Source organism: Oncorhynchus mykiss, chromosome 7 (assembly GCF_013265735.2).
Source record: "Oncorhynchus mykiss isolate Arlee chromosome 7, USDA_OmykA_1.1, whole genome shotgun sequence".
NCBI lineage: Eukaryota > Metazoa > Chordata > Actinopteri > Salmoniformes > Salmonidae > Oncorhynchus > Oncorhynchus mykiss.
In genome coordinates, this window is record NC_048571.1 from 29,264,319 (window position 1) to 29,276,514 (window position 12,196).

General features: G+C 41.4%; 5 non-coding genes across 5 annotated transcripts; all 5 read right to left on the bottom strand.

Moving 5' to 3' along the window:
• Positions 1-1,024: 1,024 nt before the first annotated feature.
• On the bottom strand, positions 1,025-1,097 carry trnar-ccu. The gene has a single exon. It is a non-coding gene; the product is annotated as a tRNA-Arg (tRNA).
• A 1,437-nt stretch (positions 1,098-2,534) lies between these two features.
• On the bottom strand, positions 2,535-2,607 carry trnar-ccu. Its single transcript has one exon. It is a non-coding gene; the product is annotated as a tRNA-Arg (tRNA).
• Positions 2,608-6,529: 3,922 nt separating this feature from the next.
• trnar-ccu lies at positions 6,530-6,602 on the bottom strand. Its single transcript has one exon. It is a non-coding gene; the product is annotated as a tRNA-Arg (tRNA).
• A 1,438-nt stretch (positions 6,603-8,040) lies between these two features.
• Positions 8,041-8,113, bottom strand: trnar-ccu. Its single transcript has one exon. It is a non-coding gene; the product is annotated as a tRNA-Arg (tRNA).
• A 2,808-nt stretch (positions 8,114-10,921) lies between these two features.
• Positions 10,922-10,994, bottom strand: trnar-ccu. The gene has a single exon. It is a non-coding gene; the product is annotated as a tRNA-Arg (tRNA).
• Between the last annotated feature and the right edge of the window lie 1,202 nt (positions 10,995-12,196).

The following is a 12,196-nucleotide window of genomic DNA, read 5'->3' on the forward strand; positions in this document are numbered from 1 at the left end:
GGGGATCTTTGTAATCAATATGACCAATACGAACTGATGGAAGAGGTAAAAAAAAATGTATAATGGCACTTACACATGGAATGAAACTACGCATTTAAAAAAAATATTTGTTTGCACTTGAATGCTATAAAAAGCTGGTTAGCAGAAAATGTTTTCGATCCATCAACCTCTGGGTTATGGGCCCAGCACGCATCCGCTGCACAACTCTGCTTTCAGCCACTTCAGCAAAGACTAAACCTCACAATCCATGGCTTAGGAGGCCAGTGTCTTAGGCCACTGGGGATCTTTGTAATCAATATGACCAATACGAACTGATGGAAGAGGTAAAAAAAAATGTATAATGGCACTTACACATGGAATGAAACTACGCATTTAAAAAAAATATTTGTTCGCACTTAAATGCTATAAAAAGCTGGTTAGCAGAAAATGTTTTTGATCCATCAACCTCTGGGTTATGGGCCCAGCACGCATCCGCTGCACAACTCTGCTTTCAGCCACTTCAGCAAAGACTAAACCTCACAATCCATGGCTTAGGAGGCCAGTGTCTTAGGCCACTGGGGATCTTTGTAATCAATATGACCAATACGAACTGATGGAAGAGGTAAAAAAAAAATGTATAATGGCACTTACACATGGAATGAAACTACGCATTTAAAAAAAATATTTGTTTGCACTTCAATGCTATAAAAAGCTGGTTAGCAGAAAATGTTTTCGATCCATCAACCTCTGGGTTATGGGCCCAGCACGCATCCGCTGCACAACTCTGCTTTCAGCCACTTCAGCAAAGACTAAACCTCACAATCCATGGCTTAGGAGGCCAGTGTCTAATCGATATGACCAATACGAACTGATGGAAGAGGTAAACAAAAATGTATAATGGCACTTACACATGGAATGAAACTACGCATTTAAAAAAAAAAAAAATTTGGCACTTAAATGCTATGGTTAGCAGAAAATGTTTTCGATCCATCGACCACTGGGTAATGGACCTAGCACGCTTCTGCTGGGCCACAAAGTTTCCGACCACCCCAGATGGGACTTGAACCCACAATTCCTGGCTTAGGAGGCCAGTGCCTTATCCATTAGGCCACTGGGGCAATGTCTACCTTTCACAACCAGTACGAACTGGTTATGGGCCCAGCACGCATCCGCTGCACAACTCTGCTTTCAGCCACTTCAGCAAAGACTAAACCTCACAATCCATGGCTTAGGAGGCCAGTGTCTTAGGCCACTGGGGATCTTTGTAATCAATATGACCAATACGAACTGATGGAAGAGGTAAAAAAAAATGTATAATGGCACTTACACATGGAATGAAACTACGCATTTAAAAAAAATATTTGTTTGCACTTGAATGCTATAAAAAGCTGGTTAGCAGAAAATGTTTTCGATCCATCAACCTCTGGGTTATGGGCCCAGCACGCATCCGCTGCACAACTCTGCTTTCAGCCACTTCAGCAAAGACTAAACCTCACAATCCATGGCTTAGGAGGCCAGTGTCTTAGGCCACTGGGGATCTTTGTAATCAATATGACCAATACGAACTGATGGAAGAGGTAAAAAAAAATGTATAATGGCACTTACACATGGAATGAAACTACGCATTTAAAAAAAATATTTGTTCGCACTTAAATGCTATAAAAAGCTGGTTAGCAGAAAATGTTTTTGATCCATCAACCTCTGGGTTATGGGCCCAGCACGCATCCGCTGCACAACTCTGCTTTCAGCCACTTCAGCAAAGACTAAACCTCACAATCCATGGCTTAGGAGGCCAGTGTCTTAGGCCACTGGGGATCTTTGTAATCAATATGACCAATACGAACTGATGGAAGAGGTAAAAAAAAATGTATAATGGCACTTACACATGGAATGAAACTACGCATTTAAAAAAAATATTTATCGCACTTAAATGCTATAAAAAGCTGGTTAGCAGAAAATGTTTTTGATCCATCAACCTCTGGGTTATGGGCCCAGCACGCATCCGCTGCACAACTCTGCTTTCAGCCACTTCAGCAAAGACTAAACCTCACAATCCATGGCTTAGGAGGCCAGTGTCTTAGGCCACTGGGGATCTTTGTAATCAATATGACCAATACGAACTGATGGAAGAGGTAAAAAAAAAATGTATAATGGCACTTACACATGGAATGAAACTACGCATTTAAAAAAAATATTTGTTTGCACTTCAATGCTATAAAAAGCTGGTTAGCAGAAAATGTTTTCGATCCATCAACCTCTGGGTTATGGGCCCAGCACGCATCCGCTGCACAACTCTGCTTTCAGCCACTTCAGCAAAGACTAAACCTCACAATCCATGGCTTAGGAGGCCAGTGTCTAATCGATATGACCAATACGAACTGATGGAAGAGGTAAACAAAAATGTATAATGGCACTTACACATGGAATGAAACTACGCATTTAAAAAAAAAAAAAATTTGGCACTTAAATGCTATGGTTAGCAGAAAATGTTTTCGATCCATCGACCACTGGGTAATGGACCTAGCACGCTTCTGCTGGGCCACAAAGTTTCCGACCACCCCAGATGGGACTTGAACCCACAATTCCTGGCTTAGGAGGCCAGTGCCTTATCCATTAGGCCACTGGGGCAATGTCTACCTTTCACAACCAGTACGAACTGGTTATGGGCCCAGCACGCATCCGCTGCACAACTCTGCTTTCAGCCACTTCAGCAAAGACTAAACCTCACAATCCATGGCTTAGGAGGCCAGTGTCTTAGGCCACTGGGGATCTTTGTAATCAATATGACCAATACGAACTGATGGAAGAGGTAAAAAAAAATGTATAATGGCACTTACACATGGAATGAAACTACGCATTTAAAAAAAATATTTGTTTGCACTTGAATGCTATAAAAAGCTGGTTAGCAGAAAATGTTTTCGATCCATCAACCTCTGGGTTATGGGCCCAGCACGCATCCGCTGCACAACTCTGCTTTCAGCCACTTCAGCAAAGACTAAACCTCACAATCCATGGCTTAGGAGGCCAGTGTCTTAGGCCACTGGGGATCTTTGTAATCAATATGACCAATACGAACTGATGGAAGAGGTAAAAAAAAATGTATAATGGCACTTACACATGGAATGAAACTACGCATTTAAAAAAAATATTTGTTCGCACTTAAATGCTATAAAAAGCTGGTTAGCAGAAAATGTTTTTGATCCATCAACCTCTGGGTTATGGGCCCAGCACGCATCCGCTGCACAACTCTGCTTTCAGCCACTTCAGCAAAGACTAAACCTCACAATCCATGGCTTAGGAGGCCAGTGTCTTAGGCCACTGGGGATCTTTGTAATCAATATGACCAATACGAACTGATGGAAGAGGTAAAAAAAAATGTATAATGGCACTTACACATGGAATGAAACTACGCATTTAAAAAAAATATTTGTTTGCACTTGAATGCTATAAAAAGCTGGTTAGCAGAAAATGTTTTCGATCCATCAACCTCTGGGTTATGGGCCCAGCACGCATCCGCTGCACAACTCTGCTTTCAGCCACTTCAGCAAAGACTAAACCTCACAATCCATGGCTTAGGAGACCAGTGTCTTAGGCCACTGGGGATCTTTGTAATCAATATGACCAATACGAACTGATGGAAGAGGTAAAAAAAAATGTATAATGGCACTTACACATGGAATGAAACTACGCATTTAAAAAAAATATTTGTTCGCACTTAAATGCTATAAAAAGCTGGTTAGCAGAAAATGTTTTTGATCCATCAACCTCTGGGTTATGGGCCCAGCACGCATCCGCTGCACAACTCTGCTTTCAGCCACTTCAGCAAAGACTAAACCTCACAATCCATGGCTTAGGAGGCCAGTGTCTTAGGCCACTGGGGATCTTTGTAATCAATATGACCAATACGAACTGATGGAAGAGGTAAAAAAAAAATGTATAATGGCACTTACACATGGAATGAAACTACGCATTTAAAAAAAATATTTGTTTGCACTTCAATGCTATAAAAAGCTGGTTAGCAGAAAATGTTTTCGATCCATCAACCTCTGGGTTATGGGCCCAGCACGCATCCGCTGCACAACTCTGCTTTCAGCCACTTCAGCAAAGACTAAACCTCACAATCCATGGCTTAGGAGGCCAGTGTCTAATCGATATGACCAATACGAACTGATGGAAGAGGTAAACAAAAATGTATAATGGCACTTACACATGGAATGAAACTACGCATTTAAAAAAAAAAAAAATTTGGCACTTAAATGCTATAAAAAGCTGGTTAGCAGAAAATGTTTTTGATCCATCAACCTCTGGGTTATGGGCCCAGCACGCATCCGCTGCACAACTCTGCTTTCAGCCACTTCAGCAAAGACTAAACCTCACAATCCATGGCTTAGGAGGCCAGTGTCTTAGGCCACTGGGGATCTTTGTAATCAATATGACCAATACGAACTGATGGAAGAGGTAAAAAAAAATGTATAATGGCACTTACACATGGAATGAAACTACGCATTTAAAAAAAATATTTGTTTGCACTTGAATGCTATAAAAAGCTGGTTAGCAGAAAATGTTTTCGATCCATCAACCTCTGGGTTATGGGCCCAGCACGCATCCGCTGCACAACTCTGCTTTCAGCCACTTCAGCAAAGACTAAACCTCACAATCCATGGCTTAGGAGGCCAGTGTCTTAGGCCACTGGGGATCTTTGTAATCAATATGACCAATACGAACTGATGGAAGAGGTAAAAAAAAATGTATAATGGCACTTACACATGGAATGAAACTACGCATTTAAAAAAAATATTTGTTCGCACTTAAATGCTATAAAAAGCTGGTTAGCAGAAAATGTTTTTGATCCATCAACCTCTGGGTTATGGGCCCAGCACGCATCCGCTGCACAACTCTGCTTTCAGCCACTTCAGCAAAGACTAAACCTCACAATCCATGGCTTAGGAGGCCAGTGTCTTAGGCCACTGGGGATCTTTGTAATCAATATGACCAATACGAACTGATGGAAGAGGTAAAAAAAAAATGTATAATGGCACTTACACATGGAATGAAACTACGCATTTAAAAAAAATATTTGTTTGCACTTGAATGCTATAAAAAGCTGGTTAGCAGAAAATGTTTTCGATCCATCAACCTCTGGGTTATGGGCCCAGCACGCATCCGCTGCACAACTCTGCTTTCAGCCACTTCAGCAAAGACTAAACCTCACAATCCATGGCTTAGGAGGCCAGTGTCTTAGGCCACTGGGGATCTTTGTAATCAATATGACCAATACGAACTGATGGAAGAGGTAAAAAAAAATGTATAATGGCACTTACACATGGAATGAAACTACGCATTTAAAAAAAATATTTGTTCGCACTTAAATGCTATAAAAAGCTGGTTAGCAGAAAATGTTTTTGATCCATCAACCTCTGGGTTATGGGCCCAGCACGCATCCGCTGCACAACTCTGCTTTCAGCCACTTCAGCAAAGACTAAACCTCACAATCCATGGCTTAGGAGGCCAGTGTCTTAGGCCACTGGGGATCTTTGTAATCAATATGACCAATACGAACTGATGGAAGAGGTAAAAAAAAATGTATAATGGCACTTACACATGGAATGAAACTACGCATTTAAAAAAAATATTTGTTTGCACTTGAATGCTATAAAAAGCTGGTTAGCAGAAAATGTTTTCGATCCATCAACCTCTGGGTTATGGGCCCAGCACGCATCCGCTGCACAACTCTGCTTTCAGCCACTTCAGCAAAGACTAAACCTCACAATCCATGGCTTAGGAGGCCAGTGTCTTAGGCCACTGGGGATCTTTGTAATCAATATGACCAATACGAACTGATGGAAGAGGTAAAAAAAAATGTATAATGGCACTTACACATGGAATGAAACTACGCATTTAAAAAAAATATTTGTTCGCACTTAAATGCTATAAAAAGCTGGTTAGCAGAAAATGTTTTTGATCCATCAACCTCTGGGTTATGGGCCCAGCACGCATCCGCTGCACAACTCTGCTTTCAGCCACTTCAGCAAAGACTAAACCTCACAATCCATGGCTTAGGAGGCCAGTGTCTTAGGCCACTGGGGATCTTTGTAATCAATATGACCAATACGAACTGATGGAAGAGGTAAAAAAAAAATGTATAATGGCACTTACACATGGAATGAAACTACGCATTTAAAAAAAATATTTGTTTGCACTTCAATGCTATAAAAAGCTGGTTAGCAGAAAATGTTTTCGATCCATCAACCTCTGGGTTATGGGCCCAGCACGCATCCGCTGCACAACTCTGCTTTCAGCCACTTCAGCAAAGACTAAACCTCACAATCCATGGCTTAGGAGGCCAGTGTCTAATCGATATGACCAATACGAACTGATGGAAGAGGTAAACAAAAATGTATAATGGCACTTACACATGGAATGAAACTACGCATTTAAAAAAAAAAAAAATTTGGCACTTAAATGCTATGGTTAGCAGAAAATGTTTTCGATCCATCGACCACTGGGTAATGGACCTAGCACGCTTCTGCTGGGCCACAAAGTTTCCGACCACCCCAGATGGGACTTGAACCCACAATTCCTGGCTTAGGAGGCCAGTGCCTTATCCATTAGGCCACTGGGGCAATGTCTACCTTTCACAACCAGTACGAACTGGTTATGGGCCCAGCACGCATCCGCTGCACAACTCTGCTTTCAGCCACTTCAGCAAAGACTAAACCTCACAATCCATGGCTTAGGAGGCCAGTGTCTTAGGCCACTGGGGATCTTTGTAATCAATATGACCAATACGAACTGATGGAAGAGGTAAAAAAAAATGTATAATGGCACTTACACATGGAATGAAACTACGCATTTAAAAAAAATATTTGTTTGCACTTGAATGCTATAAAAAGCTGGTTAGCAGAAAATGTTTTCGATCCATCAACCTCTGGGTTATGGGCCCAGCACGCATCCGCTGCACAACTCTGCTTTCAGCCACTTCAGCAAAGACTAAACCTCACAATCCATGGCTTAGGAGGCCAGTGTCTTAGGCCACTGGGGATCTTTGTAATCAATATGACCAATACGAACTGATGGAAGAGGTAAAAAAAAATGTATAATGGCACTTACACATGGAATGAAACTACGCATTTAAAAAAAATATTTGTTCGCACTTAAATGCTATAAAAAGCTGGTTAGCAGAAAATGTTTTTGATCCATCAACCTCTGGGTTATGGGCCCAGCACGCATCCGCTGCACAACTCTGCTTTCAGCCACTTCAGCAAAGACTAAACCTCACAATCCATGGCTTAGGAGGCCAGTGTCTTAGGCCACTGGGGATCTTTGTAATCAATATGACCAATACGAACTGATGGAAGAGGTAAAAAAAAATGTATAATGGCACTTACACATGGAATGAAACTACGCATTTAAAAAAAATATTTATCGCACTTAAATGCTATAAAAAGCTGGTTAGCAGAAAATGTTTTTGATCCATCAACCTCTGGGTTATGGGCCCAGCACGCATCCGCTGCACAACTCTGCTTTCAGCCACTTCAGCAAAGACTAAACCTCACAATCCATGGCTTAGGAGGCCAGTGTCTTAGGCCACTGGGGATCTTTGTAATCAATATGACCAATACGAACTGATGGAAGAGGTAAAAAAAAAATGTATAATGGCACTTACACATGGAATGAAACTACGCATTTAAAAAAAATATTTGTTTGCACTTCAATGCTATAAAAAGCTGGTTAGCAGAAAATGTTTTCGATCCATCAACCTCTGGGTTATGGGCCCAGCACGCATCCGCTGCACAACTCTGCTTTCAGCCACTTCAGCAAAGACTAAACCTCACAATCCATGGCTTAGGAGGCCAGTGTCTAATCGATATGACCAATACGAACTGATGGAAGAGGTAAACAAAAATGTATAATGGCACTTACACATGGAATGAAACTACGCATTTAAAAAAAAAAAAAAATTTGGCACTTAAATGCTATGGTTAGCAGAAAATGTTTTCGATCCATCGACCACTGGGTAATGGACCTAGCACGCTTCTGCTGGGCCACAAAGTTTCCGACCACCCCAGATGGGACTTGAACCCACAATTCCTGGCTTAGGAGGCCAGTGCCTTATCCATTAGGCCACTGGGGCAATGTCTACCTTTCACAACCAGTACGAACTGGTTATGGGCCCAGCACGCATCCGCTGCACAACTCTGCTTTCAGCCACTTCAGCAAAGACTAAACCTCACAATCCATGGCTTAGGAGGCCAGTGTCTTAGGCCACTGGGGATCTTTGTAATCAATATGACCAATACGAACTGATGGAAGAGGTAAAAAAAAATGTATAATGGCACTTACACATGGAATGAAACTACGCATTTAAAAAAAATATTTGTTTGCACTTGAATGCTATAAAAAGCTGGTTAGCAGAAAATGTTTTCGATCCATCAACCTCTGGGTTATGGGCCCAGCACGCATCCGCTGCACAACTCTGCTTTCAGCCACTTCAGCAAAGACTAAACCTCACAATCCATGGCTTAGGAGGCCAGTGTCTTAGGCCACTGGGGATCTTTGTAATCAATATGACCAATACGAACTGATGGAAGAGGTAAAAAAAAATGTATAATGGCACTTACACATGGAATGAAACTACGCATTTAAAAAAAATATTTGTTCGCACTTAAATGCTATAAAAAGCTGGTTAGCAGAAAATGTTTTTGATCCATCAACCTCTGGGTTATGGGCCCAGCACGCATCCGCTGCACAACTCTGCTTTCAGCCACTTCAGCAAAGACTAAACCTCACAATCCATGGCTTAGGAGGCCAGTGTCTTAGGCCACTGGGGATCTTTGTAATCAATATGACCAATACGAACTGATGGAAGAGGTAAAAAAAAATGTATAATGGCACTTACACATGGAATGAAACTACGCATTTAAAAAAAATATTTGTTTGCACTTGAATGCTATAAAAAGCTGGTTAGCAGAAAATGTTTTCGATCCATCAACCTCTGGGTTATGGGCCCAGCACGCATCCGCTGCACAACTCTGCTTTCAGCCACTTCAGCAAAGACTAAACCTCACAATCCATGGCTTAGGAGACCAGTGTCTTAGGCCACTGGGGATCTTTGTAATCAATATGACCAATACGAACTGATGGAAGAGGTAAAAAAAAATGTATAATGGCACTTACACATGGAATGAAACTACGCATTTAAAAAAAATATTTGTTCGCACTTAAATGCTATAAAAAGCTGGTTAGCAGAAAATGTTTTTGATCCATCAACCTCTGGGTTATGGGCCCAGCACGCATCCGCTGCACAACTCTGCTTTCAGCCACTTCAGCAAAGACTAAACCTCACAATCCATGGCTTAGGAGGCCAGTGTCTTAGGCCACTGGGGATCTTTGTAATCAATATGACCAATACGAACTGATGGAAGAGGTAAAAAAAAAATGTATAATGGCACTTACACATGGAATGAAACTACGCATTTAAAAAAAATATTTGTTTGCACTTCAATGCTATAAAAAGCTGGTTAGCAGAAAATGTTTTCGATCCATCAACCTCTGGGTTATGGGCCCAGCACGCATCCGCTGCACAACTCTGCTTTCAGCCACTTCAGCAAAGACTAAACCTCACAATCCATGGCTTAGGAGGCCAGTGTCTAATCGATATGACCAATACGAACTGATGGAAGAGGTAAACAAAAATGTATAATGGCACTTACACATGGAATGAAACTACGCATTTAAAAAAAAAAAAATTTGGCACTTAAATGCTATAAAAAGCTGGTTAGCAGAAAATGTTTTTGATCCATCAACCTCTGGGTTATGGGCCCAGCACGCATCCGCTGCACAACTCTGCTTTCAGCCACTTCAGCAAAGACTAAACCTCACAATCCATGGCTTAGGAGGCCAGTGTCTTAGGCCACTGGGGATCTTTGTAATCAATATGACCAATACGAACTGATGGAAGAGGTAAAAAAAAATGTATAATGGCACTTACACATGGAATGAAACTACGCATTTAAAAAAAATATTTGTTTGCACTTGAATGCTATAAAAAGCTGGTTAGCAGAAAATGTTTTCGATCCATCAACCTCTGGGTTATGGGCCCAGCACGCATCCGCTGCACAACTCTGCTTTCAGCCACTTCAGCAAAGACTAAACCTCACAATCCATGGCTTAGGAGGCCAGTGTCTTAGGCCACTGGGGATCTTTGTAATCAATATGACCAATACGAACTGATGGAAGAGGTAAAAAAAAATGTATAATGGCACTTACACATGGAATGAAACTACGCATTTAAAAAAAATATTTGTTCGCACTTAAATGCTATAAAAAGCTGGTTAGCAGAAAATGTTTTTGATCCATCAACCTCTGGGTTATGGGCCCAGCACGCATCCGCTGCACAACTCTGCTTTCAGCCACTTCAGCAAAGACTAAACCTCACAATCCATGGCTTAGGAGGCCAGTGTCTTAGGCCACTGGGGATCTTTGTAATCAATATGACCAATACGAACTGATGGAAGAGGTAAAAAAAAAATGTATAATGGCACTTACACATGGAATGAAACTACGCATTTAAAAAAAATATTTGTTTGCACTTCAATGCTATAAAAAGCTGGTTAGCAGAAAATGTTTTCGATCCATCAACCTCTGGGTTATGGGCCCAGCACGCATCCGCTGCACAACTCTGCTTTCAGCCACTTCAGCAAAGACTAAACCTCACAATCCATGGCTTAGGAGGCCAGTGTCTAATCGATATGACCAATACGAACTGATGGAAGAGGTAAACAAAAATGTATAATGGCACTTACACATGGAATGAAACTACGCATTTAAAAAAAAAAAAAATTTGGCACTTAAATGCTATGGTTAGCAGAAAATGTTTTCGATCCATCGACCACTGGGTAATGGACCTAGCACGCTTCTGCTGGGCCACAAAGTTTCCGACCACCCCAGATGGGACTTGAACCCACAATTCCTGGCTTAGGAGGCCAGTGCCTTATCCATTAGGCCACTGGGGCAATGTCTACCTTTCACAACCAGTACGAACTGGTTATGGGCCCAGCACGCATCCGCTGCACAACTCTGCTTTCAGCCACTTCAGCAAAGACTAAACCTCACAATCCATGGCTTAGGAGGCCAGTGTCTTAGGCCACTGGGGATCTTTGTAATCAATATGACCAATACGAACTGATGGAAGAGGTAAAAAAAAATGTATAATGGCACTTACACATGGAATGAAACTACGCATTTAAAAAAAATATTTGTTTGCACTTGAATGCTATAAAAAGCTGGTTAGCAGAAAATGTTTTCGATCCATCAACCTCTGGGTTATGGGCCCAGCACGCATCCGCTGCACAACTCTGCTTTCAGCCACTTCAGCAAAGACTAAACCTCACAATCCATGGCTTAGGAGGCCAGTGTCTTAGGCCACTGGGGATCTTTGTAATCAATATGACCAATACGAACTGATGGAAGAGGTAAAAAAAAATGTATAATGGCACTTACACATGGAATGAAACTACGCACTGGAACTGGTTATCATAGTTTATTATCATAGTTTTGTCATAGCTTCTAATTATCGTTTCTAATCACAGATTGAATATAGTTGGCCTTGGTTTCTAATCATACTTTCTAATCAATAAGCGGGTCAAGTAGACCCTAAGAGGGCAGAAGCTATTGTTTACAAACAGTATGAATAAAAACAAAGGTTCATTGTATAAATAGCATTCATTAAAAAAAAAACATACATGCAAATGCCTAGAATTAAGACCTATCATTCTTAAATAATATATATCTATATACAAACATCACCTTGAATATTCCACTCCCCTTCAAAAAAGTTCCATGAGGAAGGAACGATTCCCCGATTATCGTTTTACCTGTCCTGGGACTGCTGCCTGGTGTTTGGAGTTAGGGTAAGGCCGTTAGTACAAAAACGTAGAATAGCATAATCTTCCTGGTTAGCCCTGACCATTATCCGTATCCAATTCACCATCGCCATGACATTCTTGCACGCTTAATCAAAGCTCAGTTAGTTTTCACTCCGGGGGTAGATCATCAGCCGGGCATGTGGGTCCTGGGTATGTCTTAAGGATAGACGCGGCCAGCTCCGGAATTGTTCACGCTTTTGGAAACGACTGTCAAGTTTATTCATAAGGGTTATGAATATGGGATAATCAATCAATTTAAAGCTAAACCCTGGCATAAAGTAGTTCACATC